The sequence below is a fragment of the Falco punctatus genome (genome assembly GCF_963210335.1).
Source record: "Falco punctatus genome assembly, chromosome: 13".
Classification (NCBI taxonomy): domain Eukaryota; kingdom Metazoa; phylum Chordata; class Aves; order Falconiformes; family Falconidae; genus Falco; species Falco punctatus.
Window position 1 is genome coordinate 4,948,656 of NC_137593.1, and position 14,327 is coordinate 4,962,982.

The following is a 14,327-nucleotide window of genomic DNA, read 5'->3' on the forward strand; positions in this document are numbered from 1 at the left end:
ATTGGTTCAAACAGAAAACAGTAGTCTGTGAAATATCCCACCCCCATGTGAACCTGTCCAGAAGTGGTTTGGTTTTTTAAAGTTTTTGGTGGTTTGTTTGTTGTTTTTTTATTTAAGCCAGAGACAAGGGAATGGCTAATGAATAACGTCTTCCCACATCTACCCCTGCCCCTCATGTGACAAACCTGAGTGAGTCAGGTGTGTAAAGAGCATCTCTAAATAGGAAATAGGAATTCAGCAAGACATGAAGTAACATCCTTCATAGAAGGAAGAAGCCTTATAGGACTAAGCAGCCTGAAACAGTGTTTGTGGTGCTTTGTAGCTCTGAGTGTTTGTTCTCATTCTTCTTACTGGGGATAGGTTCTGAATGTTATGAGTGCCTGAATGCAACTCCTCAATTCACTGTCACCTGTGTAGTTGCTGCATGCAACAACTGTGCTTATTCTCAGTTTGTAGGAGAGTGCCTTTGATTAGTCCTCCCCAGCATCTCTGAGGCATAGAAAATGTCACAGTAGCACAGAAGCCTCTGTGGATTTCAGAGCTTTTGGAGTCTCCACCTGCACAGAAGCTACTTGGCGTCATCTGTAGGTGGCAGCTTCCATCTGCGCTCCCTACCATGTGTGTGCTGAAATACTAAAGAAAGCAGGGCATTAGATCTACGAGGAGATACCAAGAAAAACAAATATGAGAAAAACAAGCAAGAAGAAATCTCTAATTACGGGGGATATGGAGCAGCAGGGCATATAGAGAAGATACCCATGAAAGTGAGTAAGAAACAAATTGACTGTAAGTGGATTTGTTTTGAGGGGATGATATGCATGAAGCGAAAAAATGCCACTAGTGATTTTTCGATACAAATGTGTGGGAGGAGCATGTACATACAATATTAAAACAGAGTACACTTGTGAATTGCCACAAGTGATAGTAGGTCTTCATATATGAAGTGACAGCAAAATACCTTTTAGCTTCAAGAGGACAAGCTTTTACTCAGTCACTGTGAAAATAAAACATTGAAATGAAGGTAGCATATTTCTGTACAAGGACGCTAGGATATCTTGTATTTGGGAGGAAAGCAACGTAAGTTCAAATCTGCATTTAAAATTGTTACAAGGAGCTAGGTCTAATACCTAGCTCTATCATCTTTACTTGTAGTGAAAGTCCTATGGAAGCAGCTGTATGATAGTGTGTTCCCACTATTTGTCATTTTGGTATTGGTAGAGACTAATGGAATTTATATTCACCATTCTTTGCTAATCCTTATCTATGTAAGTATCCTGTCTTTGAGTTATTCCGTAAGAATTGTAGGGCTTTAGAAGAATCCTCAGCAATATTGCTGAGGCACTGAGAGCAAGGACAAAATTAAATTTTTGCTTTCAAAGGCTCTAGGATTGTTCTGGAAGCTCAGAGAAGGTAATGCTAATGGACAGGATAGTTTTAAAGGAAGAAGAAAAAAATACTGGTTTTTTAGATTATTTGGTATAGACAAGTAATTTAATCTATACTTGACCTGCATTTCTCCACCATTAAACGAAAAGAGACTCCTCCTACTCATAAAATAAAATCCAGTAATGCGTGTGAGGCATGTGGGTGTTAGTTCGTTAAAAGGTAAAGGTTTATTTGAATGTGATTAATACTTTTAACAACCTTAATGTGTTGTATAATAGAAGTCATGTAAGCAACTAGGTGGTCGTGTAATTCAGCAGACATGGTGGTCTTTGCTATCCTAGAGCAGCTTGGTATAGATTTTTAGAGATACTAAATCATTCATATTAATTACTCTAAGAATAAATGGTAACATTTATCATAGACTTCCTGTTTCTATTTTGTAAATCTTTCAATGCAATGATGGAATAATGCTTTGAAAGCCAACAATTGCAAATCTGAGATATTGTTTGAATTGTAGAGGCATTTTGCATTGTCCTGATCAAAGTAACAAGTGTCATAAATAGACTTACACAACACATAAATATTATGTACGTTCAAGGAGGCCATTAGAATACATCATTTATTGGGAAAATATTTGAGATAATGTATCGCTCACTCATAGAAAAATTCAATGTTGAGTTGAATTTCAATCGAGACTGTGAAAATACTTGATATCCTTTTGAAACAAGAAATTGTGCCATCACTGAAGTCTTGCAAGGCTGTGCATAGACAGGAAACGGCATATTAATATTAAATTTCCCTCTTTTCCACGCTTGAATGGAGTAGATCTGAAGTCACTTCGTTCAACAAAACAGCAATTTGGAACTGCTTTACAGAGTTCACTTGAGGCAACCTGCTCTTGCTAGTTCCCTTTAAATATGGATTATGGAGACTACTGAAGACTTTTTCATATTTAAATTGCCACTAGTTTTATTTTCTTACATTTTACCTGGTTGACTTGGGAAATAAATTTTTTCTGTCTTTTGGCTTACACAAAATATAGTTAATTAAGATATGCTATACTTTCTCTCCAGAGTCAAAGTATAATGTTCAGCTGGCCGACTTGCATGAATAATCCATCACTGTGTATCATTAATTTAGAAGACAAGCTATGGTAATTGATATCTTTATGCGAGCTATGGAAATGCTTAGGGAAATCGCTTATTTTCTTGTTTGTACATTTTTTTACATTTGTTTTAGAATATTTCTAGGCCTGAGTAGTGTTGGGTTGTAGCCTCTGAAACAGATTAGCCAAGATTAACTGTTTCTGTGGGAACAGAACCATTTCTTGTTTTTGAGTAAAAATCTGAATATTTTTATCTGAAAAACTATTAAAATTGTAAGACTTAACCTTGGGCAAATCTTGTGCACATATACTGGATGAACCACTGCATAAGTTACGGAAGTTTCTAGTAAAAAGGCCTGGCACAGTGATATTAGCAGTAGCCCCTATATAGTAAAAATGTCTTTCAAAAATTATGACATTATTATATCTGGTAATGGAAAGAGGGATTGCAAGCATTAGTACATATTGTGTAACTTGGTATTTAGACCTTCCTATACTTTGGTACATTGGAAGTGATTACCTGATGAGTTGGTAGCATGTTTCTCTATCAAACTAAGCATAACAAAAGCTGATGATATGTATATTTTCTTGGAAGACTTACACCTGAAGATAATTTAGCACACAATTCATAAAGTTTGCTTATATGTTGTTCCATTGTAACCATTGTGTCTGTATGGCTAGAAAAGTTACCGATTTTTGTTTCCTTTGTAGGTATCCCTTCACTTTCACTCATAATTGAAACATTAGAGTTTACTAGTCTATTGCAGTACGTAGCAATTTACAATTATTTTGTCCATCTTCAAAACAAAGAGGCAGCCAAGTTGGTATTTGAATGAGAGTCGACTGCTTAGTGGTATTTCAGTAGCAGTTTAGAAGCTGAGTATCAATAACCTATAAGAAAGGCATCAGGTTGCTGAGGTAAATACACCAAATGGCAATCACTTTTGGGTTCTAACAGATCAGAGTAATTTCATCATTTTTTTTGTTTATTGCTGGTCCCTTATATTTGAAAATAAATGTCTGTTCTATCTCTAAATTCCTCCTGTATCAGCAACCAAAGATCTTTGTCTTCAGTTTGAGTCTTTCAACTTCATATGTGGTATTGCATTTGCAGAAAGGTTATGTGCTCCGCCTTAAATAGACTTTATGCTTTTCATTACAAAAAAAATAATTTTATGAACCTATGAAAGGTTTTGTAATGTGTGCATGCAGATTTCATATATGCAAATTGCAATAGAATTAATGTATTTCGATTGGCTGTAATGGGTCTTGGATTATATGTGATGTTTTCTATTCCATAGAGGAAACTTCTTAAATACTACTTACGTGTTCAGTAACTGAAATGCAAAAGGGACCATTTCTACATATAGTCCTTAAGATGTAATAATTCTGAAAATGAACAGGCATACTTCTTTTGTGCCTTCCCCCCCCAGGAATATTTACCTCCCATTTAAGCACCAAACTAGAGGCTTGTTTTCTCACGTGCTTGGCTACTCCTGCTTGCTCTCAACTGAGCTCTGGTGCGCTGCACTTTGAGAAATCCAACCCCTGAATTTTGGCATGATATGTAGGAACAAAAAGAGAACATGTTCACAATAAACTGGCATTTGAGCTAAATTCAAGTAGTCTTTGCCTTTTTGGTTTAAATCTGTAAGATATGAGAAGTATCATAGCTTCAGTTATTGAAAAATGGTAATCGCAACTCTTTATAAAGTGAGATCAACCAGGTTTATTAATGCTTCCTGTGGACATACAATGACTTTGCCCTGGGATGTTAAATGCCAAATTGGGTTGTGTAATTTGACTTTTTTCCCCCTTATGGACTGAGTGGCTAAACGTGCAGAATTTTCTGAGTAGCTCAAAATATTTTTGTAATACTAATTCAAGCCAAGGGGGAAAAGAAAATGTCATTTTTCAGGCCGCCTATTTAAAAGCAAAGATGCATAGTGAACAGAACCTGGTTCCTAATGGGGTTTGTGTGCCAGCCATAAAACTCAGGAAATGGTGACTATTTCTGTGTTTCCATGCCTGATAAGGAACAGAGATTTGAACCTTATTTGCCTGCTTTGCAAAAAATTCCAAAATCATTGAACCAATAGAGATTTTGAGCTGCACCTTTCTTGGTGTTCCCTTAACAATTGTTTCATTTGTGCAGAACATAGATTGGGAGTGTATTTATGTAGTCTTTTTCTCTTGCTTTCCCTCTCATGCATCTTCCATGTGAGTTCACTATTCATTAGGTCGCTAAAGTCCTTTTCAGCACTGTTTTTCAGTATTTAGAGGGTAGATAGCTTTATGGTTCTTAAAATGGGGGCATAGAATATATATGGGTAGAGGTGTACATGTGTATGTATACATGTATGTGTACGTATCTTTTTCAGAATATGGAGGACAGAGAAAATGTATTCTGTATATGAGAAACTCAATTCTCTAGTTCATCTGCTTTCCCAAGTCACAGTCAACTGTCTCTTGACTCCTGACATGCTTGTCTAGCCTTCTTAAAGGGATCTAGTGGATATGGGTAGATCTAGAGAGCTCCCCAGGCAACTTACTCCACAGCTTCATTGTCTTTGCTATCAAAATACTATTGTTAAAGTCCAGTCTGACGTTTTTTTACTACAGTTTGTGAGTTTTCTTGTCCCATCCACTATGTGTACAGAATCAGATTAATATTTTATTTGCTTTTTTTCTTCTTTCTCCATGGTTGATACCAGAGATAGAGCCTGAAATAAAACATCCCCAAACTGGCAGTATGTGAACTTTTAAGTCCACAATACTTGCATACTTGGCTATCTCAACTGGCATCATTTTTAGTCCAATTAAAAAATAAGCACTTGCCTTAAAAAAATAACAGCTGGACTGCTATCACAGTCAAGCTTAGAAGAAAGTTACATAGAAAGTACTGTTTTTTGAAAGGTACTGCTTGAGAATATAAGCTTTTATTTTACAGTAAGCAGCTTAACCTCTTTGACAATTGGTTTGCAATATCATAAACCAAATACACTGAGACATCCACATTTTGATCAGGACATTACAGGGGAGAAAATTCTAGTATGCATTCCTGAATAAAGTAATCTCAGCAGTTAGAGGGAGTAGAGAGTTGCTGATGTCAAATAGCAGGTGAATATGTTTGCAGTTCCCTTCCTGAAACAAGCCAGCAAAATGATAGTGGTGAGACCTATGAAAATCTGAACAACCTGAGGACTTTGAGGTAGTTAGTGCTCTCATTTTGTAACATCAAGGTCTGACTCTTTCTATATAAACAGGTTAAACTAGTAGAACCTTTAAAACAAATACAAGGAAATGTTTCTTTAATAGGGCCACAGTAAAGATTTTTTCTTAATGCAGACTCACTGAATGGGAGTGTAAGCAGTGTTTGAGCTTAGGGATCAGCTGTGGCCACTCAGGCTTGTAATTACAGTTGTGATAAGTGTGTTTTCAAGCCTTGCTGTACTGAGTTTTCTTAATCCATTATTTTACTAGGTCTTTCAATTGCCCCTCCTAGTACATCATAACAATTCCTGAATCCCTGTGAATCATGGGAAAACAAATGTTAGGCTATTAATTTCTGGCTATAGAGAGACATAAATTTAAGTCTTACCTAGGCAAGTGCATGGTTGTGCCTGACATCATTAATTCTGTGTTTAGTAGGCACAGTAAGCATGCAAATATTACAACTCAATATCCAGGGAAGACTGGATTGTTTAAAGTCTAGCGTTTTAATTTACCATTGGGGGAAAATGTGTAGTACACTTTTAATCTATTAATAGTCTGTTACTGCAGACTTTGGGAACTAGAAGAGACGTCCCCTATTTAAGGTTTGATATTTGCTGCAGTTGGCTTCCCTGTATTTTTATGAAAGCAAGCATGAAGCTGTTGTCTCAGCTGATTACTGCTTGCTCTTTAGGTCATGCAGAAATCCGTGCCGTTGAATGTCAAACAGGACTGGACACTTGATACAGTTGAGCTGCTTTCACCTGTATGCAGAGAGTTTACTGCTTAAAACAACAAAACTATGAGCATTGTTCTTCACTTGAGGAGAGCCTGTACATTCTGCCTTGGAGAACTTTGAACAAAGAAGAAATAAACTTAAAAAAAACTTCAGATGAATAGTTTCATACTGGAAGTAATGTTTCCCCTTTAATTTCTACTACTATGCCTGTTTCTGTCCCTCTAGCAGGTGGACTAGCCATAATTTTAAACACCATTTCCTATATCACAGTGATAAACTTTCTGATTACGAGACAGAGGGGGCTGAGGTATACAGTCTAGTTTCCACACGGTGACAGCTGGTCTCTGTGTGCTTCTTCAAGGATTAACAGATTCTTCGTGTGATTAGAGGTGAGCTTTTGATGATTTGCACATTGGGGTGTATTTGGATCCAATAGAACTGTTCTGTAGTGAATAAAAAAATGGGCAACACTTCTCATACAGCTGCACCAATTGCAAGCCTGTATGAGGCAAGGAATTCTAGTTGATTATTGGCTGAGTTTGCTGCTGAGGTATATTGATTGAAAATTAAAATATCTTTTCAGCTGTGGCTGTGTTAATGGAACAGGTTGGCACAAACTGGATCTAAACTCCTTGCTGTGAGGTACATCTGTCCATTTACCTATGTAACACCTTAATTTAGACATTAGCAGTCAATCTGTGGGAAATCTTGAAAATTGGGATCTTACAGACAGAAGAATTCAGGTTAGCCTATTTACTTTTCAAAGCCACGCTACTTAAAAAGATTAACCTAATTTCTAATAAGAATGTGTATATTACCCATCAATGTAAAATGTTAAGCGTGCATGAATCATAGCTTATACTACAAAAAATGGCAGTAAAATGATTGTGTCTCTAACAAAAGGTAGAATTAATATTAACTTGCCATGGGAAATCCTAGAGGAAACACCTAAGACTTGCTGGAAAACAGTCTGTTTCTGGGAGGGAGAGACAATGAGATTTCAAACCTTGTTTTTCATTCTGGGTGTTGGAAATGATTACTTTCTGTAAGGTATTGGAGTTTATGAATTATAAAAACCCATTTAAAAATCTTAAAAGAAACCAAAACCAACCAACCAAGCAAACAAAAAAATCCCCAAACACCCTCAGTACAACATAGCACAAATATGTTCATATAGCCACAGGGAGACTGTGTAGATGTGAGCCAGTGAACAATGGAAGCGGACTGTTTCTTCAGTGCTTCATGATTGCTCTTGTTCATGTGAATTACTTCAGCATTTAGAATTGGATCTAACGTGATACAAGCTTTTTTGTGTGGGAGAATAAGCAAGATTAAGACAAATTCAGCTCCCCACATGTGTTGGTTAAATGGCTCATCATCAAGTGGATACTTGGAACAGCATCAGTTCTCATAAACACAAACCAATGAGGCATGAACAGTGATCCACAGAAGTGTGCTTCAAGGCCAGATTCCATTTTCCAGGCACAGCTTGAATACTGGACTCTAAACTGAGCTGTTTTGTCCATGGTGAGCCAAGAGGGGTATATTGACAGCTACAGATCTCCAAGGCCAGGGTAAGCAAAACTGTAAGAACAAAAATGTGAATATTTCACACACACCCCCAAGTAAAATGAGTCTTGGTTTTTTTTTGCTTCTAACTGAAGAAGCTATATTTCTTTGGTTGTTGCAGGTCTTCTGTTGTGTGTAAGATACCTGCACAGCACGGAATGGGGTTTTTTTCCTCTCTGCCTTTTTCTTTCAGTTTCCAGCTCTCCCATTTACCCCTTGAAACTGCTACTGTTCCAGATATTCTCTCTGAACAATTTCAGTAACACATGCAGAGCACTGAGTTTGCTCCTTTTCTTCATACCCTGCCGGCTCCCCCAGTTTGAACAGTTTGAGGCTACTACTGTTTCCTTTTTTCTTAAGCTGGTAAGCTCATAGATGCTTATGAAGAAGCAGGAGGGAGGAAGGACTTGAATGATGATGTGGAGAAAAAAGTGAGGATTTTAGTGGCAATTCTGCCCACTATGCCACGCTAGCTGGTTTTTCATCCTGTCCAGATACTATGTGAGTTGGTCAGTTGCCTGTATTGGTGTCTGTAATTGGGTGATGCCCTAGCTGCTTTCTTTTTTTAGAGATTTGCAGAGCTGCTCTCAAGTGGAAGAGAACTGGAGTTCTGGTGTTGAAGAAATCAGAGATAAGAGACACATTAAAATATTTGAAAATATGTGAAAACTCTTGGTTGAGCAGATAGCAGTGATGCTGAACCCTAAGAGGAAAGAATTGGAATTGTCTGTAGGTCAGGAAGGAGGGGAAGTTTCATTTTGTTCTCCATGTGGTCTCTCCATGCTTCTCAGCCCTTTGGGAAGAGCAGTGATCAGCATGCTTCACATCAAAAAGAAATCCTTATCATATGCCTTGTTTGGAGTTTTACACTGTGTGAAATAGAGTGAAAAATTCTGTTACTAGCTGAATTTTGCATCCAGATTTTCCTGTATTTTTTTAGGAAAAAAAAAAAGTCGTTATTGTGTAACATTTTATGCTGTTATCTGAGAGAAATATTTGAAGTGGTGAAGCTTATATAGCAGCACTATATTTTTGTGTTACTGACTTTGATGGAATGTACTTGTTCGCTGGTTCATAAGTAAATACCCTCTGTGTGACTCTTCTTTCTTGTCCTTTTCTCTCTGAAGTTTTTGTGTGAGACCAGCTTTACAGGCTGTTTTTATTTTGGATTTTTGTATCAATTGTGGCTCTGTTGGTCAGCCTCAGCACACTTGCCAAAACAGCTTTTTCAACTCTGTTTTTAAAAACAGCCTTTCATAGGCCCTGTCCAGCATCAGCTGCTGTGCCAGGACAGCTCTATTAACTGGATGGTAATGGCCTGGCCACCTCTGCCAACAGGGTCCCCAGGCTGGCTCCAGAGCAGCTGCCAGCACGGAAGGTGCCAGGGCTGCGGGGTGGCTGGGGAAGCAGGGCTGGCATACTGCTGTGCTCGAGAGAGAGCGTGGGCCAGTGTTTCATACTGTTCTGTTGCTGGCTGTCAGGACTGTGCCTGTTGTGACGCTCTGTCTGATACATGCAGTTGCTTTTAAGAGTAATTGCAGCTGGCTGGAAGCTCACCAACAGCTGCGGCTGCTGCTGTCTTGCATCTTCTGTATAGAAATGGACTATCAAGCTGAGAAGCAATGTCCGTGCGTTATAAATAACAGTCCTTGTAACAATGAATTGTCCATTGTAATTAATCAGGGTACAACATCTACTTTTAATGCTAGGATTAATTGGTGGTTTCTTTTTTTTTCCCTCCTAAAATAATCTGTATATCTTGTTACCGTAAAAAAATAATTCTACTCTAAGTAGTGTTAACGTAAGCGAATAACAACTCTCCTGGTGATAGTGACGTTACCTAAGTGTAAATGGAGCCCAATGTTGATTGCAAGTCTGAAGCCAGTATTGTTCTATAGGAAAGCAAGCTGGTTTGTATGTCACGCTTGTATTCAGTTTATGAAGCGATAGACTCTTTTCTGAAATCCTGATACATTTTAATTTACTTTCTTCATCTTGTTGATGTAGTTTTACCATAGGCTGATCTTTTTTCTTCTGAAGTCCTGGTGAAGGAAGCTAAACAATATATCGAAGAATTAACTTCTGCTTTGAACTTTTGAAACAGTGTTTTGCAGCCGAGATATACCTTGTCTATTACATTGAGATGATTTATAGACTATCATTCCTCATTGCATACTGTTAAAGATATTTAAATTTTTTTCAGGTGGTTGGTAGGCTTTTGAAATGCATTCAGCAAGTCCCTTCCAAAGAGATGCAGTTTTAAGGTACTTTTTATGCAGTATCTCCTATTCCTATGAATCCCTGAATACTGAGGGACTCATGTTCAGTATTTGTTTATCCCCACTGAGTGTCCTCCTTCAGTCCTCCAACATTTGAAGGTTTCAAATTGGCTGTGAGAGCTTGTATAATGCCAGGCAAAGTATATATTCTAATGTAACATATCTCAAGTGACTATGTATAAATACAGAGCTGCAAGAAAAAGGGTATGGCACATGAAACTTTGTATTCCAAACTCACTTGCTGTAAATGCTTTCACAGAATGTATTATTAATATTTATTGGTTCTGCTGAAACTGTAATATCGTAATGCATTACAGCAATATATGTGACATAAGTGAGAGCTTTCATTGCTTATAAGACTACGCTCTAGTACACGCAGTAGCATCGCCTTTAGACTTAAACTGCAATGATTGCATCTGGCAGTTGCATATGGTGAAACTTAGCTACTGCCCTTTTAATTAAATTATAGTTGGGAGCTTGCTTCTGGGAGCTTCCTGATCAACTGAAATCCACAGTAAAATAACAGAAATGTGACTTATTGTAAGAAAGGGAATTTGCAGCACATGCAAGAGCAGGCAAGAAGTTGTTGTTATATCTAAAGTAACTGATTACAGTGTGCTATCTCTGCTGCTTCTATTAGAAAACAGCTACTAGACAATCAGTTCACACCCTACCTTTCCCAAACAGCCCTAAGGAAACCTGGGGGAGGAGAAATAATGCTGTTGTCTCATTTGGGGTATCTTCCCTAGATGCTGTGAGTGGAGTACTATGTTGGCCTTTTCATTCAAAAGAAAAAGAAGATTTCCAAAAATAGAACTTGTCAGAATTGGTTCTTGAGAGCCTCTAAGATGCAACTTTACCTCCTATGTCTAGGTATTGTTTATCCTTCCATAGTAAAATTGGGTAAACATCTTCACCACAAGACTAACATGCATGAGAGTAATCTCATTCAGAGTGGTGTATGGGACTAACAAACCTCACAGAAAAATATATGTAAAAACCCCCAATATTAAAGAAATCAATCTATCCCTGATTAAGCTGCTTCTATGGAACTTGACACCCCACCCCCCTTTTGATCTGTTGAAAGTAGATCCCGTATAGTATTTCAATTTCTAGCCTTGAGGCTCTCCCCAATCAGGCCTCGTTGACTTTCTCAGAAGGGCCACCTGCACACTTCCAATTCTGAGCCTTTATAATCCCCAAATACTTCATTTTTTTTTTTCTTTCACAGAGGTTGGTTATTTAGTGTATTCTTATTTATAGCTTTTAGTTTGTGGGGCACGTTGTAGCTGTCACAAATAAAAGCACGTTGCCAAACAATTTCTAAAAAATCCTCTCTTCTAGACAGAAGAAACAAATAGAGAAATTGTGTATGGGTCCTCACAACTGCAGGCCTTAGAGTAGTGGAGTTTGAAATAAGACCACCTTTTCTCAATTGTCTAGACATGAATTTAGATGTTTGCTTTAGGCTATTCAAATTTTAAGTATTTTGGACATGGCTTCTCAACATATCTTTTTATTTTTTAATTGGAGCTGAGGGATTATGCTTGAGGAAGCTCAATTAAAACAACTTTGGCTTGCATAATTACTTCAGCAGGTTAGTGACTCGGCGCCAAGCTCCATGAAAGTTTAAATCCCAAGTGGTTTTAGTGGTAGAAATTGTCAATATGAAAGTTTTCAGTGTACCATTTTCCTTTCAGGTTTTCTTGAAGTTTCTGGTGTTACGGGGTTATTCATAAAATAGAAATAAAGAATCCTGACAGCCATGCCTTGCTATCTGTTGGAGAGCAAGCGTTTAGTATAGTCCAAACTTTTAATAGAAAGAGTCTTCTTTGTCTTAGTCACTATATGCTAGAGGTTTAAATACCCAATATTTTATATAGGGTTATTATGCTGCTTTCTAGTGAAATTAACCTCAAGTTTTTCTGCTCCAGAAGGCAATGACTCCATAACTGACAGATGGTGATAAAATCCCATAACTTTATTACTAATGTTTGTGCAGACAAATATGGATGTCATTGCACATATCTGAAACAGATTCAAACAAACTTAATGATTCTAGATGTGTCTGTGGAATCTCTGTCTGACAAGGTCATATGCTCACATAAGCTAAGGATAAACATATTTTAGGGATAAACACGTTTTTGCAACATGGAAAATGTAAATACCAGCCCTAATATGGAGGAGTTGACTTGCTGGCTAAATGTAACTCATATAGTTAGCATTTATGTACCTGCCTGGTGGCAAGAGGCATGTATAATTTCACGATTCTCACCATTTCCAGTAACCAAAGTATGTTGTAGACACTTTCATGTACTGCTTGCACTGTCCACGATAGCTGTAACTTACAACATTTTATGGACTTCTAGTTATTCTCCCATTTCCTTGGGTATATTCTTCTGGCTGTAAGCAATAATACCTCATGAATTGCATATCTGTTGCTCTGAGAACTGGTACTTTGGTTTACCTCCTGTCAGCTTGAGGCAGGCTCTCCCATATCTCAGCTCCAGTGTAAGCATGCCCTAGTGGGTTGTGTAAGTAGCCCCTTTTATAGCACTTGGTAGGATGTAGATTTACCATTTAGATGCTTGATTACAGCGGTTAGCCTTTGCACTGCTGTACCCTCTATAGCTGCCTGTTTTCACTTGTTATGTAAAAGAAATTATTTTTCAGGTGAAGGCAACTCAGGTTACAGCTTTGTTTCGCAGTACACTGTCATTCCCTGTGCTGGAGGGCAAAAGTGGCTGAATGATTGGGAGGAAAAGGACAAAGTAAGAAACTGATGGGAGGAAGTGCCACATTACTTCTGTGGGATTTTCTAGAAGTGAAACCACAGCATTCCAGATGTGAGAATACTTTTGCTCCAGTAATGCTAGCTGGAGATGTAATTTTTGCCTAATCTTGAAATAAAAATCTGAAAGGTTGGATTCCTGGGCAAAGAAAAGACTGAAAATTTATTCTTTTACTCTTCTGCAGTACAAACTGATTGAGTGGATCTGTAAGATTCTTGAGATCTGTGGTAGCAGCCATGTTCCCCTGTTGTGTCAGGGCAGCATGCCCGAGGCAAGTCTAAACCAGTCCAGGAGCTCTTCCTCAGGGCTGCACGCCTTCTTGGCACATCCTTCAGGGTAGCCATGACAACCACCGCCTGGTCCTGGTGAACAGCTAATGATCCTGCTAACTGCTTAGTGCATCTCCTCGGTTCTGCTGGTGTTCACTGGTTTCTTTTTGGAGGGAGAGCTGTGGTGATTTTCCAAATTGTTATTAGTAGTTCTGCAGTCCCTCTGAGATTGTGTTGTTTGGTATGATTGCCAACAAGAAATCATCTAGAACAAAGGTGCCTGCGACAATTATCATATTTACTAACTGGCAAGGCAGCAATGACTGAATTTCACCAAACTTCTATCTTGTCATAATTAATCTGTCAGAAATGTGAAACAGTGTTGGCTGGATTTGAGGGGAAGGTGGAAACACCCAGCTCCTACCTAGATAGATAGATGGTGGGGTTTTTTCCCTCTGACCAGCAGGGCTTGCTCCCTAAGTAAAGTCATTTCTTGCTTTATAAAATTGTTCTGCCAGACTTCTGTCAGTTCCTGCAGATGCTCTTCGTTACAGGAGAGAATGTAATCAGTTCTGTTACCATGCTTGCTTTTCTTTTATACACTGATCAGAAGGAATCAGCAGTTTTTCTCGTCTGTGCTTCCCACACCTTCGGTGTTTAGCTTGCATGTAGCCAAGAGTAATTTTTAAGGCAACTAATCTTAGTTTAGTCTGTGTGCTGAAGAACTTAGGCAGTATATCACAGCTTTATTTTGTAGGTTTTTAAAGCCATAAATGAGTTGCTTTATAAAACCCACAGTCTGTTACAGTATAAAAGACAAGGAAATTATAACCCCTTTTCAACCTGTCTGGCATGCGTAAGGTACTAGAATTCAACCTTTAATTGAATTTTTGGCACCTTCCTACACTGAGTCCAGTTCTCCTCAAAATTAATGCGTGTGAACCCAGTTTGAGTTTGTTGATGTGCTAGCTCTCA

The 14,327-nt window shown here is 38.1% G+C and overlaps 1 protein-coding gene across 3 annotated transcripts in view; it reads left to right on the top strand.

The window, feature by feature from the left end:
* The window catches only part of SERPINI1 (serpin family I member 1), a 50,699-nt gene that overhangs the window by 6,779 nt on the left and 29,593 nt on the right, over positions 1-14,327 (top strand). The window contains exon 1 of one of the 3 annotated variants that reach the window (XM_080409274.1): positions 10,216-10,276. The exons of the other annotated variants lie outside the window; for them this stretch is intronic. The gene's annotated coding sequence lies outside the window, so the exon portion shown is untranslated. Of the gene's footprint in view, positions 1-10,215; positions 10,277-14,327 lie in introns of those variants that run through there. 3 annotated transcript variants of the gene reach the window in all.